We start from the raw sequence: 16,929 nt of genomic DNA, 5'->3' as shown, positions 1-16,929 counted from the left end.
TACGCTTCATTATGCCTGACAAAGCTTTTAATATTTCAGCAATAGGGCATTTAGAGTTATTTTTAGGACCAATCACGAACTTATGTAATGATAAAATTCAGAGAAAATCTATATTTGATAGAAATTAATTGTATAAATCCCGCAATGAATTCGCTGGATTAGAGATTATAAGCTTTCAGTAACTTTTAATTTCCAACACGAGAAATGAGCAGTATTTTTTGTTTTCGTTTCTTTTTATTATTTCATCAGTGGTTGGCACGCTGCCAACGATGTTAAATACGTCATACCATGACACGGGCACTCAGCTAGTAGGTAATTCAATTGGCCGGCGGGTTCGCTTGCTTTATGCTGGTGTATTTTATCTACTTATTATGCAAGGAATTTTTTGAAGTTAGTAGGTAGGTCTTCTTATATCCTCAAGAGGCTTGACAAATTCAAAAGTAGGTGAAAACTCACACGTCATAATGTGGTCACCAAAGAGAGATATGCGGGCGCAAAAAGGAAGTGCAGAGTAAGCGTTACCTTATTATTAAATAGGTCACGACAAGAAAATAGGACTACTGTGTATGTAATTCATTACAGGGTTCTCTCAAAGGAGTATTTACAATAATTATGGGGCACAGTTAAAGCGATCAGCCATGCGCAAGTAGCAATCCTTCAATACAACGCGACTAGGTGATTATTATCGACTCACGTGAGTCGCGCGATTGTCAATTAGGACACCTATTCGAGAACAATATGTTTTATCGGGCGTTCGCACAAGTAAAATTCGCGCAAACTAGTGACGACCGATATGACGAGTGATAAAAGTGACGACTCCTCAAACGACTCAGGAAACAATCAAACGAGCCACGTACGTTCGTTTGTATAGTAAGGTGGCATAAAAAGGGATAGGTTTGTCCCACACTGTCACCTCGTCTAACCCAAAAGTTTTAGATTGCCTGCCACTGAACGAACTACTCCACTCACTTTCAGCTAGATTTAACTTCGATACAACAGTAATTAATTCTAATGGAATTGAGTATGAAACCGCACAAAGCAATTTGAATTTGATTACTGCACTGAACTTTGGGCACTTTGTACAGTGCTTTAACTTTCAATTACATTAGTGACGCGACAACATAGTTCCCGCGTCTAGCGATAAAACGTTGCGTACCGGAGACACTGATGAAGTATATGTAGGTAATAGAGAGGGTCATGAGTAGGCAGACGTCGTGATATTAGATGTAATCTGCAATTTGCTAAATGATCCAAATGTATAGCATGTCTCGTTCGATCTCTGACTTTGATCACCTGGGATTCATTATTTTATAATTCCTGGTTATTTCTACTGAATATAATCTACTTACAGCGTGGCTAAAAAATACCATGATACGGAATTTTTAGATTTTTTTAACCTATTCATTTCTTAGAAAAAAAAAATATTAAAATTATATTATTATTAAAACGCAGTAAAAATAAAACTTAATGTATTCTTCAATATGACTAGAATAATTTTCTTGGTGATTTTTGTCACTTCCTGGGCAAGGAATAATCCTGAGTGATCCAATAAAATAGTCTTCAATAAAAATAAAAATGATTTCACAGATCAGTTTGAAATGTCATTTAAATTATTGACAAACATATTGCATACGTTTAATAACAGTTACAATTAGCCCCAAGACGTAAAATACTAGTCATGGAGGAATTTCATTCTGGTCTTCATGAGCAGTTCCATTTCACCAAATAAGTACCAAGTTTATTTAAGCAAATACTTGGTTTTTAGATACAAAAAATCGCAATAACAATTAAGGAGTTCTGTCTTCCGGCTTTCTTTCGCTTTACAATTATTTTAAATCGACCGTTACCAAAATCAATTTCTTCTACAATTCCCTCAGTCAATGTAAGGCTAAGTCCGCCCGAAGCAATAAGGACTTCAATTTTATCGGCAATAATAAAACAAATCCTATAAGCTGCGTCAATACGCGTTGCAAGGATCGAAGGATCCGCTCGGAAGATCCAAGAGATCCGTATTATAGTGGTTTATTTACTGCGAAGGGCTTTGGAGCTATAAAGAGTTTGGCAAGAGATTAATGTGATTTTAGGGCCATAAACAGATTTTGGTTGGCTTTATTACAATAGTAATTGAGTATTCATGCGGATTATGCGTCCTACATATACCTAATTATTGTTATAGTGCGGTATAAGTAAAGACTACAATGTGTGATAAATTTTTCACTCAATCAGAAACCAAAAATTGGATCAATTTCAACTTGCAAGATACTATAACAGAGACAAACACCGGAACAGTTGGGGACTGATAAATGCTTTAAACAAGGTGTATAAACGTGTATACAGGGTGATTCATGAGACGTGAGCAGGACTAATCCTGCACACTCAGTAACTGATAATTGATCGATCACCGTCGTATTTAGGTGAAACAACCACACTTTTTCCTATTTTTCAACTTTTTGGTGAGGGCAAATTTAATTCTCTACAATCATGGTCACCCTATAAGAACTAATTAATAAACATAAAACCTCTTTTACGAAGAAAATAAAATGTCAAACCTGAGTGAGATACGAGTTTTCAAAAGTAACCAGACCGTGATGACAGTGATGACATTCAATTTGACACAGAATATCGGTAGTTTAGTATTCTAATGTTAGGGTGACCATCCATGTCGTAAATAAATTAATAACTTTTTTTTTCAACACGACTAGAAAATTAACGTTAACCTACACTAATACTGATAGGAAACAGTTGCTTAAAATAATTTACGAAATGCGCAGTGTTAGTCCTGCTCACGTCTCCTGAATCACCCTGTATGATTATTTTGAGCGGCCATTTTGGCTAATGACTGTACAATAAAAGGAAAACGAGAAACGAATCATTTGAACTGTAAAAATAAACGTGGCATATTCAAATCGTAACCGAATATAATAAATCACATGTTACAGCTTATATTTTCATTTCACACACGACATTTATGTTATAAGGGACCCTTTCACTAAAGCACTGAGGGTCCTATTCCCTTAAGGGACTGACTACAATCGGAGTCACAGGGCCTGAAAGGTTATAATAAAATTGATGTTGTTACCATTCCATTCTGAGAAGGGTTAGGCAATAAAAATGGGATTTTTATGTGACATCCGGAATGTTTTACAATCTTAACTCGGCTAGTTTACGATTTGAAAAGTTAACTATCGGGTTTCAATTTGCATTCGGAGATCTGAAAAAAACAATGAAGTGGGGAAAAAAGAACGATATTCTACGATTAGGTGTACGAGTGATCGTCACTGTCCCAGTACATGTCATCTTTCTTTACCAGACCAGCGCCGCCTCATTCAATTAGGTTACTAGCACTGGGACATATATATTATTAAAATATGGGAAAATGTGTGTATACAAATAAATTTGAAGCTCGGCATCACCAGATAACCACCATATTACAACATTAAACATTTTAATACTTTAATGTCAGCCATACAACTGAGACAAAAAATAACATTTGAGATGAGTTCATTCGTTCCCGCAGACATTCAGTCGGTCACTCATAAAGGAAATTTACTGATAGCGCCTGCGTCAACGCCGAAGCAATAATGTCGCAACAGTAATGCAGCTGCAGCTGCCACCCGAACGACACCTTTAGGTACTTATTTGTCAGTCTGTCTAATGGTATGACAGTATAATAGTAACATTCCATTTCTAACCGCAGCTGCACTACCGGTACCTGAACACGTCGCTGTCATTGTCAATTTGCATAGTAAAATAAACAGTAATGCAGCTTTCATTACCTTAAAGGCAGCACTACCATTTATTTTACGATGGAAATTGACTATAACACCGACGCGTTTCGTACTAGTAGTGCAGCTGCGGTTAGAAATGAAATGTTACCCTAAGAGTAACGGTGTCATTGTCAATTTCCATAGTAAAATGAATGGTAGTGCAGCTGTCTTTGGAAATGGACTGTCACCTTAATATAATTGTGTCACTTAGCTTCAAACTCGGGTAAATCCATTCGACCCTCTCAGCAAATCTACCATATTACCATAGTCTAATAAAACATGGTCTTCTAGCTCTTCCCAGAGTGACACAAGCCTACGTCACAATAACATGGCCGCTATATATAGCGCTATCGCATATTATCATATAGCGCTGTCGCATGATGACGTAGGCTTGTGTCAGTCAGGTGACCTAGAAAAGACGGGAAGAGAGTACCAGGCGGAGTATATTATTATACCATGCCTATTACCTTTTCTTAATACCAAAATCTCATAAATCTCATAATCTTACAACCTTATTCGAGTTTAAAGATAAGCAACTCAATTACAGTCCACGTTTTAGCCGCGGATAGAATTGTCATCATTTTTATTTTCCTCAACACGCATTCATTTCATTTTCATTTATTATATTCACTAACAATATACATTGTGTTTGAATGTCATTCTGTATAACTTTCTTAAATTAACATTAATATAACAATAACATTTACAGTATAAAACTATATTACACTTTCATAAGACAGAACTAATAATGTCGTTGAAATTTAGGTATTATTAACAGTTATTACATGTCTAACGTACATTTACACAAAACGTACCGGTCTATCTCACTCAGTCACATAAAAGTATCTTAAAGAATGAGTCACGTTAGACCGGGCCATGGCCGGGCAGGGCCAGAGCTTTTGGAGCTTTGTTTTCTATGGAAAGTAACTACCACCTATCAGCCGTCAAGAAAATGATATGTTGCCTCGGTCCGAGTCAATCTTAAAGTTTAAATCTCCAAGCTTTGACAGTTATAATTGTTATAAATCCCAATATAAAATCCAATTATATTTATTATTAAATTGTACAATGGAACTTAATCGCGTATTTAAGTTTTAAGATCCGAGGCCACGGGGATAACGCCGTCCTCGAAACGCCGGACGTAAATCTTGAAACTTAAATACGCGATTAAATCCCGTTGTAAAATTTAATAATAATAATATGTAAAAATCGTGAAAGTTTAAATCCATTTTTGAAGTGAAAACATATTTAGCGGCGCTGTGCACTTTTTTGATGGGGAAATAATTTTAAACTCGCGAGAGCATATTAAGACGTAAGACGGACACGTGACCTGATCGAAAAACTGTTACAATGTCATTGAGTTTTCACTTCTGCCGGAACTCCCGGAGTGCAACCCGTTGATTTTTTTAGCCTTATAAGTGTGTCACACCATTTTATTTAGAATTTACTATTAAAAATCAATTATTAAGTTGTTTAGAAATAGCCGAGATATCGTCTATCGCGCACAAAACAAGCATGTTAAGAACCTTCTTTTAATAAGGGTCTCAAGTTTTCTGATTTCGCTAAGCTTGCAAAGGACGGATAAAAAGCCCTCAAAGTTAATTTTGGAACGTTTTATTTAATTAAAAGGTGGTTCGCCTAGGTTACTCAAAACTTAACTCTCGCTAGATGGCACCACTTTTGCAAAATTTCAGATTTTATTTTTTTGTGAAATGGTCTTGGTATTTGTATACTTAAAAGTATGTTTCGCGCACTCTTTAAGTAAATATTGAACTATTAAAATAAACATTGAATACTTCATTGTGCAAAAACCACCTTTTTAATTCGACGGAGTGTTGCTGTCACGCTTTTTCCTACTATTACTCACACATGCAAACAGTGTTTCCGTGATCCTTGTAGTAGACAATTTCACACAACGTAAGTATGTTGCAATAGCGTAACGGTATGTTCGTGGAAATACGTGCAAGAGGATTGGGGTTCAAGACTGGTGCGAGTAGGTAATTTCTTTTTGTTTCTCCTTTGTGTTATCTTACCTTTAAACGAGCAATTATTAGATATATAATTATTTATTTATATATTTGGATGGTATCAGAAACGGCTCTAACGATTTCGATGAAATTTGCTATAAGGGGTTTGATCTCTTAGCTAGGTCTATGAGAAAACGCGCATTTTTGAGTTTTTATGTTTTGTAAGCTTTGGTCGGTCTCCCAGATATTCAATCTCCGCTTGGCAACTAATCCCAGAATTGGCATGCGCACTAGTTTTTACGAAATCGACTGCCCTGACCTTCCAACCCAGAGAGTAAACTTATTTGGATTAGTCCGGTTTCCTCACATTGTTTTCTTTCACCGAAAAATAGGTATCGGTGTATAAATAGGTAGGTATCAAATGCTATTTCGTACAAAAGTTCGAAAAATCATTGGTACAAGCCGGGGTTAGAACCCGCGACCTCCGAATTGCTTTCCGCTAGGCCAGCAGCGCTTCCCCCACATACTCAGTGTTATCAGGTTTTTTAAAAATCAAAAACCGGGCAAGTGCGACTCGGACTCGCGCACGAAGGGTTCCGTACCATAATGCAAAAAAAACAACAAAAAAAAGCAAAAAGAAAACGGTCACCCATCCAAGTACTGACCCCTCCCGACGTTGCTTAACTTTGGTCAAAAATCACGTTTGTTGTATGGGAGGCCCATTTAGATATTTATTTTATTCTGTTTTTAGTATTTGTTGTTATAGCGGCAACAGAAATACATCATCTGTGAAAATTTCAACTGTCTAAGCACGGTTCGTGAGATACAGCCTGGTGACAGACGGACGGACGGACGGACGGACGGACAGCGAAGTCTTAGTAATAGGGTCCCGTTTTACACTTTGGGTACGGAACCCTAAAAACGATTACTTATGAAAGCAGAAGAATATAAATGATCGTATTAGATTTATAATTGTTACATATTTGCCGTAACTTATTTTTAAAATGTGTTTTTCAATTAAAAGACACGTCAAGATTGTTTACCTTATTTCTAATGCTAAAAAAAACAAACTATAGTAATAATTGTGTTTTTCATTCATAGACAAAATCCATTATTTTTAACCACAGGAAATTTTATACACTTCTTTTTAGGGTTCCGTACCCAAAGGGTAAAACGGCACCCTATTACTAAGACTTCGCTGTCCGTCCGTCCGTCCGTCCGTCTGTCACCAGGCTGTATCTCACGAACCGTAATAGCTAGACAATTGAAATTTTCACAGATGATGTATTTCTGTTGCCGCTATAACAATTAACAAATACTAAAAACAGAATAAAATAAAGATTTGAATGGGGCTCCCATACAACAAACGTGATTTTTGACCAAAGTTAAGCAACGTCGGGAGTGGTCAGTACTTGGATGGGTGACCGTTTTTTTTTGCTTTTTTTTGTTTTTTTTTTTGCATTATGGCACGGAACCCTTCGTGCGCGAGTCCGACTCGCACTTGCCCGGTTTTTATTGCAGTGAGGAAGTCCTGATTGTAAAAATCAGAGAGATTAGGAAGAGTATAATTTCTAATTATCTTTGTAAAAATAAAAGAATACGTGTAGCCCATACTTAATAATCTATTTATGATAATAAGAAAAATTAAATAAAAATAAAAAAACAATACCAAATTTAGGTGTAACAAAAATACAAAAAGTTATGTTCCAGCATACAATGACTGGGGATCGAACCGGGAATCTTCCGTTTGCAAGCAAAAAAGCGACTGTTTGCATAACACGCCATGATAGTTCTTAGCTAAGCTGACAAACTTCTCGCTTAGGTCAATTAACTACCTGTCAAATATCAGTGTCAACAAAATTGCACTAAACATGACGGCACTCCAAATTCGAGCCGTGGTCAGCCCGGCAACGTCGGAAATGGTATGGCAACGTCGCAAATGTATCTGTACACGACATTTGTGACACATACATACGTAAAATTGATGAAAAGTCAACTATGATTTTTGCATGATTTCTGTATGAAACATTGTTTTCCTGTTAATTTCGCGCAAACGAATATTCGAAAGAAGATAAATGCGGAAATATTTGTGTACTAATAGTGTGTAGTTACTTAATGAGCTTTGATTGAATTTTGTATGAAAAGCGAACCACCTTAAGAGGGAAGAATTTTGGGTACATTTTTGAGTTACATTATGAAGCTCGTGACGTGGATTTTGTATTATGTATGCTTAATTAAACACATATTTCGCACTGGTTCTTTATTTATATAAAATACGTGTTTTTGGTACAAACCTAAATCGAAAAGTCGTCTTATTATTACAAGCTTTTATTTACTTTCACCTGACCATTGTCTGTCTGTCTGCCTGTAATCAGATCTTGCAAGTTAAATTTGATCCACTTCCCGGTTTCCGATAAATCGGATGACAATGCAATATTATGGTACCATCGAGCTGATCTGATGATGGAGACAGGAGGTGGCCATAAGAACTCTGTGGTGAAACAACGCAACCTAATTATGTCAGGGGTTTTTAGAATTGTCTCAATGAGTATTAATTGTCTGTCGTAAGAAAAGTACTAAAGTATAAAAGCTTGTACCAAAAATGAAATTTTTGCCAAAAACTTATTTTTATGTCATTGTTTAAATGTAGAAAATCAGTAAAACTAAATCAAAGCACACAGCTCGTATTTACATTCAGGCCTTTGAATTCTCGGAGGGCGCTGTGGTGGAATGACCTCGATCCCAGTGCGCCCTCACGAACGGCAAAGAGGGTGAAACGCCGGAGTGGGTTTAGTGGGTAGGGCCAAATTCTCCCTCCCTTAGGAGCGGCGAGTCCCACACACTGTGCGTAAATGCATTCCCACTCCGTCAAAAAAAAAAAAAAAAAAAAAAAAAAAAAAAAAAAAAAAAAAAAAAAAAAAAAAAAAAAAAAAAAAAAAAAAAAAAAAAAAAAAAAAAAAAAAAAAAAAAAAAAAAAAAAAAAAAAAAAAAAAAAAAAAAAAAAAAAAAAAAAAAAAAAAAAAAAAAAAAAAAGGCCTTTGAATTCTGTCATAAGATCAGCTTAAGTTACGTCGTCAAGCATATAATGCTATAAATTAGTACGACTTTTCAAGCGTAATAAACAAAAATGTTTAATTGGAAAATTATAGTACAGTAAGTAGTAAAACGGCCAAGCCATCCTGTATAGCAATTTTTATATTTTCACCAACTATTTGCATTGCACAAAGTACCATATGATAAGTGTAACTGCTGATAATGACCAGAACGAAACTTAATTTACGACGCGGAAAAGTATGGAGATCATTTTTGGTAGGGAATAGGTACAAACATTACAGCACATTTCCATAGCAGTTCGCATTAAGAATGACGTCACAAATCGTGCGAAATAAATGCGACGCAACTATGACTAACGACTTCGTAAGGTGAAATAAAGTCGTGCGACTTTTATGCCAACTCTGCATGCGTGAGAAACAGTCATGAAAATGCGAGTATCGTATTTATCCATAACGACACGTGATGGTGAAATCTCCCTTTTATATTTTTGTACGTGTAAGCTGAAACTTGATTGACGTCTGTTGGGAGTCAGTCAACAAATTGCGAAGTGCTTGCTATCGTTAAAGTATTCGGATCTTGATACGGGAAGTTCAAGATTTTTGAAAGGGTGCGCGGCGAGATCTGTACAAATTACAAAGTAACTTTAACTTTTGTTGAGCGATTTATCTAACTTTGGAAGTAGATATTTATCAAAATATACCTTGTAGTTGCTACAGAAATGATTGGGTAATTTAAATTGTCCACCCGATTTCATCAACTAATTTTTAAAGGTTGGAATAGAATTTTCTTGTAGAATCGTATTTGGCTTAATATTTTTGAACCAATTTGTATGTATATTGTATAATGGCAAGGTGAGTATGTTAGTATCTAGACAAACCTATACTGTCCCAAGGAAACTTTTGTATTTAGTGTCGATATTGTATATTGTTGTAATAATTACCTGAATAAATATAAATAAATAAAATAAAAATAAGTTGTAATATTTTTAAATCAATTAATTAAATAAACATACTGAAAGGGTCTAGCAGGCTAAGCGAACAAGAAGTGCCCCCAACGACGGATTTGGTCATTCTTTCAGGTGGGTGTACCGGCAGGTCCTAAGAACTCTCTATGCTTAATACTATTAAAAACTCTCTATACTTGTAACAATCAGATCTCTTTTCGACTTCAAACCTGATTTCTTACAACTTAGATTCCTATAAAGTGTGACTAACTCAATAGAAAAGTTGCTACAGTCATCATTGTCATCAATATTGTTGTATAAACTTCTACGTCTGAAAGATACTTTTAACGAGAAAAGTCCGTTTACACTATTCATGCTGACAAGCATCGGGTTTGTATGGTAAATCGTTTAAAAATAAATAAGTAAAATACTTGTATAAATTGTTTATAAATCCTACATATGCCGTTATTATTTCATTGACACGATTAATCGAGAGAACGATACCCATTAAAATACCACTTAGTTTTATCTAAATAAATATGTTATATATTTAATAGTAAGAACTCAAAACAATACAACAACCATGTTTACATACAAGTCAGCAAAACTGTTGCCGACGCAAATACGCTGATTGAGTACTTTAGTGAACGTGTCAAAATACACCCAGTGTGTAATTTTCTCAACGTCGTAACATATAAAGCACCTGGAACTTGTACTTTATCTATTTACCGTATGGTTTAAAATGTTAGAACTCAAAATTTTGACGTATTAATATCTCAAGGGTATGATTATTGTGACGTGTGATCTAGTTAGGAGTAGACATGACATATAATAACTGTCGGAAGTTCTTGGGGCGAACCCTTGGTATATTGTAGTTGTCTAGATATTCTGAAAGGATAGTACGTACGTTTACCTACTCTTAAAACTTTTAAGGTGGTGGTCAGATTGGCTACAAAAACACTAGAGTTAGTTAGACAAAGACATGTCCGCAATGATTTTGATAGCACATCGCAGTGCAAAGTGATAATTTAAATGTCAAACCTTTATTAAATTAAGTATGACGTATAATAATTAATATCACTTGCACTACGTTTGCTATCGAAATTGTTGCAGACTTTTCTTGATTTAACTCTAACTATATCTGCAATAGTATAGAGTTGAGTAAATATATTATTGAGTACACAATGCCAGTGCAAATATGTAGGCGTCAGATGAGTGCGCTTTCAAATTTTCGTAGCGATAAATTATTTGCCACGAAACCATTAGAGGTTTCGTACCTACGACATAGTTAATATGGTAAAATTCAGAGAAGCATTCACCGTGACCGTTCAAGCAGTGACCGTATTTGAACTCACTATCTGTTATTAAACTATAGTTAAAAGATGTATGTTACGAGATCACCAACTATGAAAACTAAACAAGTGTCAAACCTAATTCATGTTCACCTATTCCGTTCCATTGTTTATGTAACCTTTTAGGCTATTGTATATTTTCGCGGATTATGTGTAATTTTTTTCTTTTGATTTGGTTACCTAGATACAGGCAAGCCCTATTGTAGGAACCAGCTCTGTATGATAATCTTTAATGAAGGCTCCAACATTTCAAAATTCTTCAGGCAGAATTCACGGATGCTTACATTCTTAATTACTTAGATACGAAAGTCGTTAATTTAATTACTAGCAAGTCTGCATAAAAATTACAGTAGGTACCTACCTATTATTTGCTACGTTGAACTGTGCTTATAACTCTGGTACGCCGCAGATGTACTGCAGTCTTCCTCTTAACTCCTAGTGTAAATTTCATTCGATACCGTGACGGACGTACGCATTTGCGTTAAGTCTCATTTTGTATGGGATTTAGAACAGCGCGCCAAGCGCGACGTCACGTCACGATATCGAATGTTTACACCAGCGGTACAGTGAGCGATTTGTTTAATAAGTTTTTGGCAAAAATTTAATTTTTGGTACAAGCTTTTATCGCTGACTGTACTTGTCTTACGACAGACAACTAATACTCATCGAGACAATTCTAAAAACCCCTAACACAATTAGGTTGCGTTGTTTCATCACAGAGTTCCTATGGCCAACTCCTGTCTCCATCATCAGATCAGCTCGATGGTACCATAATATTGCATTGTCATGCGATTTATACATGCTTGCAAAATTTCAGCTCAATCGGAGATCGGGAAGTGGATCAAATTTAACTTGCAAGATTTGATTACACACAGACATACAGACAGACAACGGTCAGGTGAAACTAAATAAAAGCTTGTAATAACAAAAAGATTAAAGAACTTTCTCTGATTAGGTATAGTATTTTGTAATATTGTAAGACACGTCTTACACTCAACCCAACACCAACTATAATCCCTCCAGCTCCCTTCTCGCCGCGAAAGCTCACACGTGTCACTCCTCAGCAGGTTCAAATATGGCACTCTCCTCTCTAATAATATTATTTACAATTGGCCCATAGGTACCTAAATAAGTACATTAATACCTATTTACTTGCAATAACGTGAAACAATTATTTTCATTTGAAACGATTAGAATTCAATCCTATTTAAAGGAATATACGAGACCAAACCTAAAACTTCTACCTACATGATTTAACGTTACTAGCAGTGAATCGCGCGGGCAGCAATAAATTGTAACGAAATTAGTACAAAATTGAGTTTTTAACCCAACTACGAAAAGTGTTATGTTTTAGCAGTAAGATGTAAGATAGTCCAACAATTTAATTCTCGTACCATTTCGTATCTTATCACAGTGACAATCAATCTGAAAGTCGCTAAGGAGCTTAAACTATTGCCACTGTGACAAGGTACGAAATGGTCTGATATTAAATTCCTTGACTATATGTGTGTAAGTATGTTTGTGTAGTGTGTTCCACCGTTTCACACCGTTCCACGGAATCTCAACGTCAAAACTACTATGCCCATTTTGGCGAATGAGGTTTTAATCGATTATTTTGTAGACAAAGGCTACAGTTTTAACCTACTTCGATGAAGAAGAGTTCGAGAAGAAGAGTTTTACGAAAAACCGTAGTAGGGTTGAAGTATTCAAAGCGTTATGCTAGCTTTAGTTCTAATGAGGCTCTCGAAAGGCCTACCGTTAACATAGAAAAATGTTATGTCTCTATCGCTCTTGCATAGATATTCGGGCGGTATAGAGGCAGATATGAAGGAAATTTATATCGAGCTAAAGTTATTTAGTCAGTTTCACATCAATGAAGTTACAAGAGAAAGGCCTCAAGATTGCTTGCTACTCATATTTTTTGACAACCGTATTATGATCTAAATGAGTGCCACAAATTCTCAAAGCTCTCCTGGCTGAACCCACTGTACTGCACCTACAGCATATTTAGAAACCGGAAACACGTAACATTACGCAATGGAATTATTTAACTTTACAGGACCTATTTAATAAATAGTATACAAACCATTAATATTAGAAATACATTCAATGAACACAATGCAGATAGGTACCTACATAATCAGAAAACTGTCTACTGGATAATTAAGCGCAAGCCGATTACAGATCAAGACCATATGTGTCAATCAATAATGTACTAGGTACATAATTATAATTTTGGAGAATCTTACAATTTTTAAATAAAATTATATTATTAGTAGGTATATAGTTAGATACTATTTGTCGAGCATATATACTTACGCGCCTTGCTTATCGTCTGGTTCCGTTAAATTAAAACTTTTATAAACCTGCATTTTCAGCATTACCATTTCAATTAAAACTCTTTCATTCAGTGTAAATAGTTTTTGAGACTGCAAGGGGTTTGTAATCCACTTTAAAATTAAATAATCAACATCTCAAAGAGTCCCATTATTTTCCGCCTTTTGTTTTGAGTTCTGCAGCGACAATTTTTCTCACAATAAAAAACCTCCAACTTCCATTTCTCGCCACTTCTGTTTGTACATAATATTTAACTCAAATATTTGAAACTGAAGCAAGAATATTATTAACGTTATTATTTACTTACTAGTTTTGGCAGCCATTCAAATATTTCAATTAAACTTCACAACACCCACTAAACAATTAGTAATTATTAACATAACATGAAACTATGTGAACTTTTGGTATTTACAAAACGTCACAGCACACAATGTAGAAGTTTTTAATTATTTCCTCATTATTGAGTCGATTAACTTTTTCAAACTTTTTTTTCGGAAAGTCCGCGCGACGCGGGTACGGCGGGAGGCGGGCAGGCGCGACAGTTAGCGGAGTTCGACTAACGCGCCTTCGATGCTGCCCGCTGCTGAACTAAACTGAATGCAGCAGTTTTTTCACGGTCTAGGGCAGATTCAAAACTAGTATTTTGTTTTAATAAAATTTACAATAACATACACCTTCTTTGGTAGCAGAATACTTAAGTATACTTACACTACAAATCTTATACTTATACTAGTTTCTTATCAGCTTCATAAGTGAAATCCTTAGACCGCTATAATTGTAAGTAGTCAATTAAACGAAATTTAGGTACCGCTACCAAAATGTTGATTTTAACACGAGCAGAGCGTTCTATTTTGCTCAATTTAAAGGGAATCTGAAAAACCATTGATTGACTTAGTACCTATAGGGAAATAGGTAATTACCATTGTAACAATAAACAATGAAATAAGACAAAGCGTTTATCGTGGCGAATAAAAATAGCTAACATAAAACTTACCTGTGTTATTAATCAAGCCAGTTCGTGGTTACCATATTGTAAAAAGTCGTCCAGTCAACGCATCTAGGGAAAAAATTAGGGAACGTATATTATTTGGATTTGTGTTTTTAGAGTTCCGTACCCAAAGGGTAAAACGGGACCCTATTACTAAGACTTCGCTGTCCGTCCGTCCGTCCATCCGTCCGTCCGTCTGTCTGTCACCAGGCTGTATCTCACGAACCGAGTGCGCGAGTCCGACTCGCACTTGCCCGGTTTTTTTAAGTAGGCACCTACTCTATATTATGAATTATCCAGTGCTCAGAGCTGGGATCAAACTATCGTCTTTTACATTCGAGACAAACGCAATTAACCACTCTTCGTACATAGAAATTTCTCGAGTATATCTAATCTTTGAAAAATAAGGCTTCGTGGACCATAATTATAAGTGCGAGCTGTATCTAAGTACGTGCTTTCTGCTCCTATAGGAATCCTTTTAGAGATTACGATACCTATAGCGAGTGATATGATGTTGCCATTTATACAATTAGGGCACATATCAAATATTCATTATAAAATATCACTAGTGGCTCTTCTTCTTCTTTTCGTGTCGAGGTTCTTTATTTTATACGATGGATGCCCAGTAGGCAGCGGTGTTGACAGCCCTGGCTGTCGCGTGCCTCAGATCCAGCTCCGAGCATTGATGCGGGCATGCGGAGCACGTCAGTAGATGTGCCATTCGTGGCTCTTTGAACCGTAAACCTCGCGACAAACTCCTTAAGCTTGAAAAATGTAAAGATTATAAATATGAGCTAACTTAGTTGAGCCATTATCATAGCGAACTCACAATGGTCATAAGTGCCATGGCACTTAAGTTCTTTATGAGCGAAAGCTTGAAATAAATGTTTTTTATTTATTTATTTTATTTTTATTTTATATCATTTTCCACCATAATGAACATATCTCAAAAAATGGAACAATAATTTTTTTTTATCTAACTACCGAAAATGCTTACAAAATTTCACGAGAATCGATTTAGAAAAGCGACGTGCAGAGGAGAACATCCGGAGAAGCTGAGACTCGCGAACGCTCGGTCAATTAATGTATGATATTAAATATATCTCCGAGAAAAGTTTAAATGAATCCATGTTAAGTCAAATTAGCTTTAATCCAAACCCATATTTACCGTTTGCCGAGAGTCGTATAGAAAAGTTGTTGAGAAAATATCGCGTACTTTCAGAGCTCTTCGCGATGTTTTGGGAGGCGCTTATTTACCTACCAAGTTTAAGTAATCAACATCGGTTCTAAAGTCTTGAAGTTACACGTTTTACCCTCGACGTAACGATATATGGGAGGTATAAGAAGTTTGTTCACACGAATTAATGTTATAATTTATCACCAGCCGAACAATTTACATAATTTCTGTAAAGAATTTATGATACACCTGCGATGCATCTTAGGTTGCTATAAATTTATGGAGGATCTTTTAATTTTAAAAGAGTCATTGTTTAAATGTTGGCACTTCCATACGACATTATCTACTCCAGCTCTTCCATTTGTCAAATAAATGACTGCCAGTGATATCTAAATCAACTTCATTAGAAGCACGGCGCATGGGGTGAGCCGGCACTCGTCTATAGGATCATAATAGCGATGTTATTATGAATACATCAACTATTGTATTTTTATTACGAATACATCAGCTGAATTCCAGGTATAAATCTACAAACCAAATTGATTTACTCTTGTATAAGTAATTACTGTGATTATATTGATTAGTTTAGGTGTTTGCTGCTGTTTTAGAAAAAATATTTTGTACAACGGTACGTAATTAGGTAATTCTCGGGCCTGTCTTCTCGTCATTGTCGTCTCGATTTGTAATTTCAACCCTGTCGTATTTTGTCACATCATCTTCCTCGCGTTATCCCGGCATTTTGGCACTTGGAGTCCGCTTGGCGACTAATCCTGAAAATTGGCGTAGGCACTAGTTTTTACGAAAGCGACTGCAATGTGACCTTCCAACCCAGGAGCTAATTTTTTTGAGATTAATCCGGTTGCCTCACGAAGTTTTCCTTCACCGAAAAGCGACTAATATATTATATCAAATGATATTTCGTACATAAGTTCCGAAAAACTAATTGGTACGAGCCAGGGTTCATACCCGCTACCTCCGGATTGAAAGTCGCACGCTCTTACCGCTAGGCCACCAGCGCTTTTTCGTTTCGTGTTTTGTCGTATTTTTGTAACAGAAATCGAAATTTTCTATTTCCCTAATTAAAGTTTCCTTTGTTTCCCGAGAACGTACCAGTGCCAGTAATTAATTAAATACTTATCAACTCAAGTGTTATCGATAGCAAGCAATTTCAAAATCCTAATAACAAATGTGAGTCAGCCTTGAAGTAAACATTATTAATTAAAAGTTAGTTCCTTTATTATCACTAGCGACCCGCCCCTGCTTCGCACGGGTTACACAAAACCTTCGGCTCGATTCGGAAAATGAATTAGATCTCTACTAGACCTCAACAAGTTACGATATGGA

The 16,929-nt window shown here is 35.9% G+C and overlaps 1 protein-coding gene across 1 annotated transcript in view; it reads right to left on the bottom strand.

Moving 5' to 3' along the window:
* LOC134674071 (orexin/Hypocretin receptor type 1-like) overlaps positions 1–13,957 on the bottom strand; it is a 161,552-nt gene extending 147,595 nt beyond the window's left edge. Inside the window, exon 1 of the mRNA XM_063532123.1 lies at positions 13,728–13,957. The gene's annotated coding sequence lies outside the window, so the exon portion shown is untranslated. The remainder of the gene's footprint in view (positions 1–13,727) is intronic.
* Between the last annotated feature and the right edge of the window lie 2,972 nt (positions 13,958–16,929).

This window comes from Cydia fagiglandana, chromosome 19 (assembly GCF_963556715.1).
Source record: "Cydia fagiglandana chromosome 19, ilCydFagi1.1, whole genome shotgun sequence".
NCBI lineage: Eukaryota > Metazoa > Arthropoda > Insecta > Lepidoptera > Tortricidae > Cydia > Cydia fagiglandana.
This window is presented reverse-complemented; position numbering and strand designations above follow the sequence as displayed.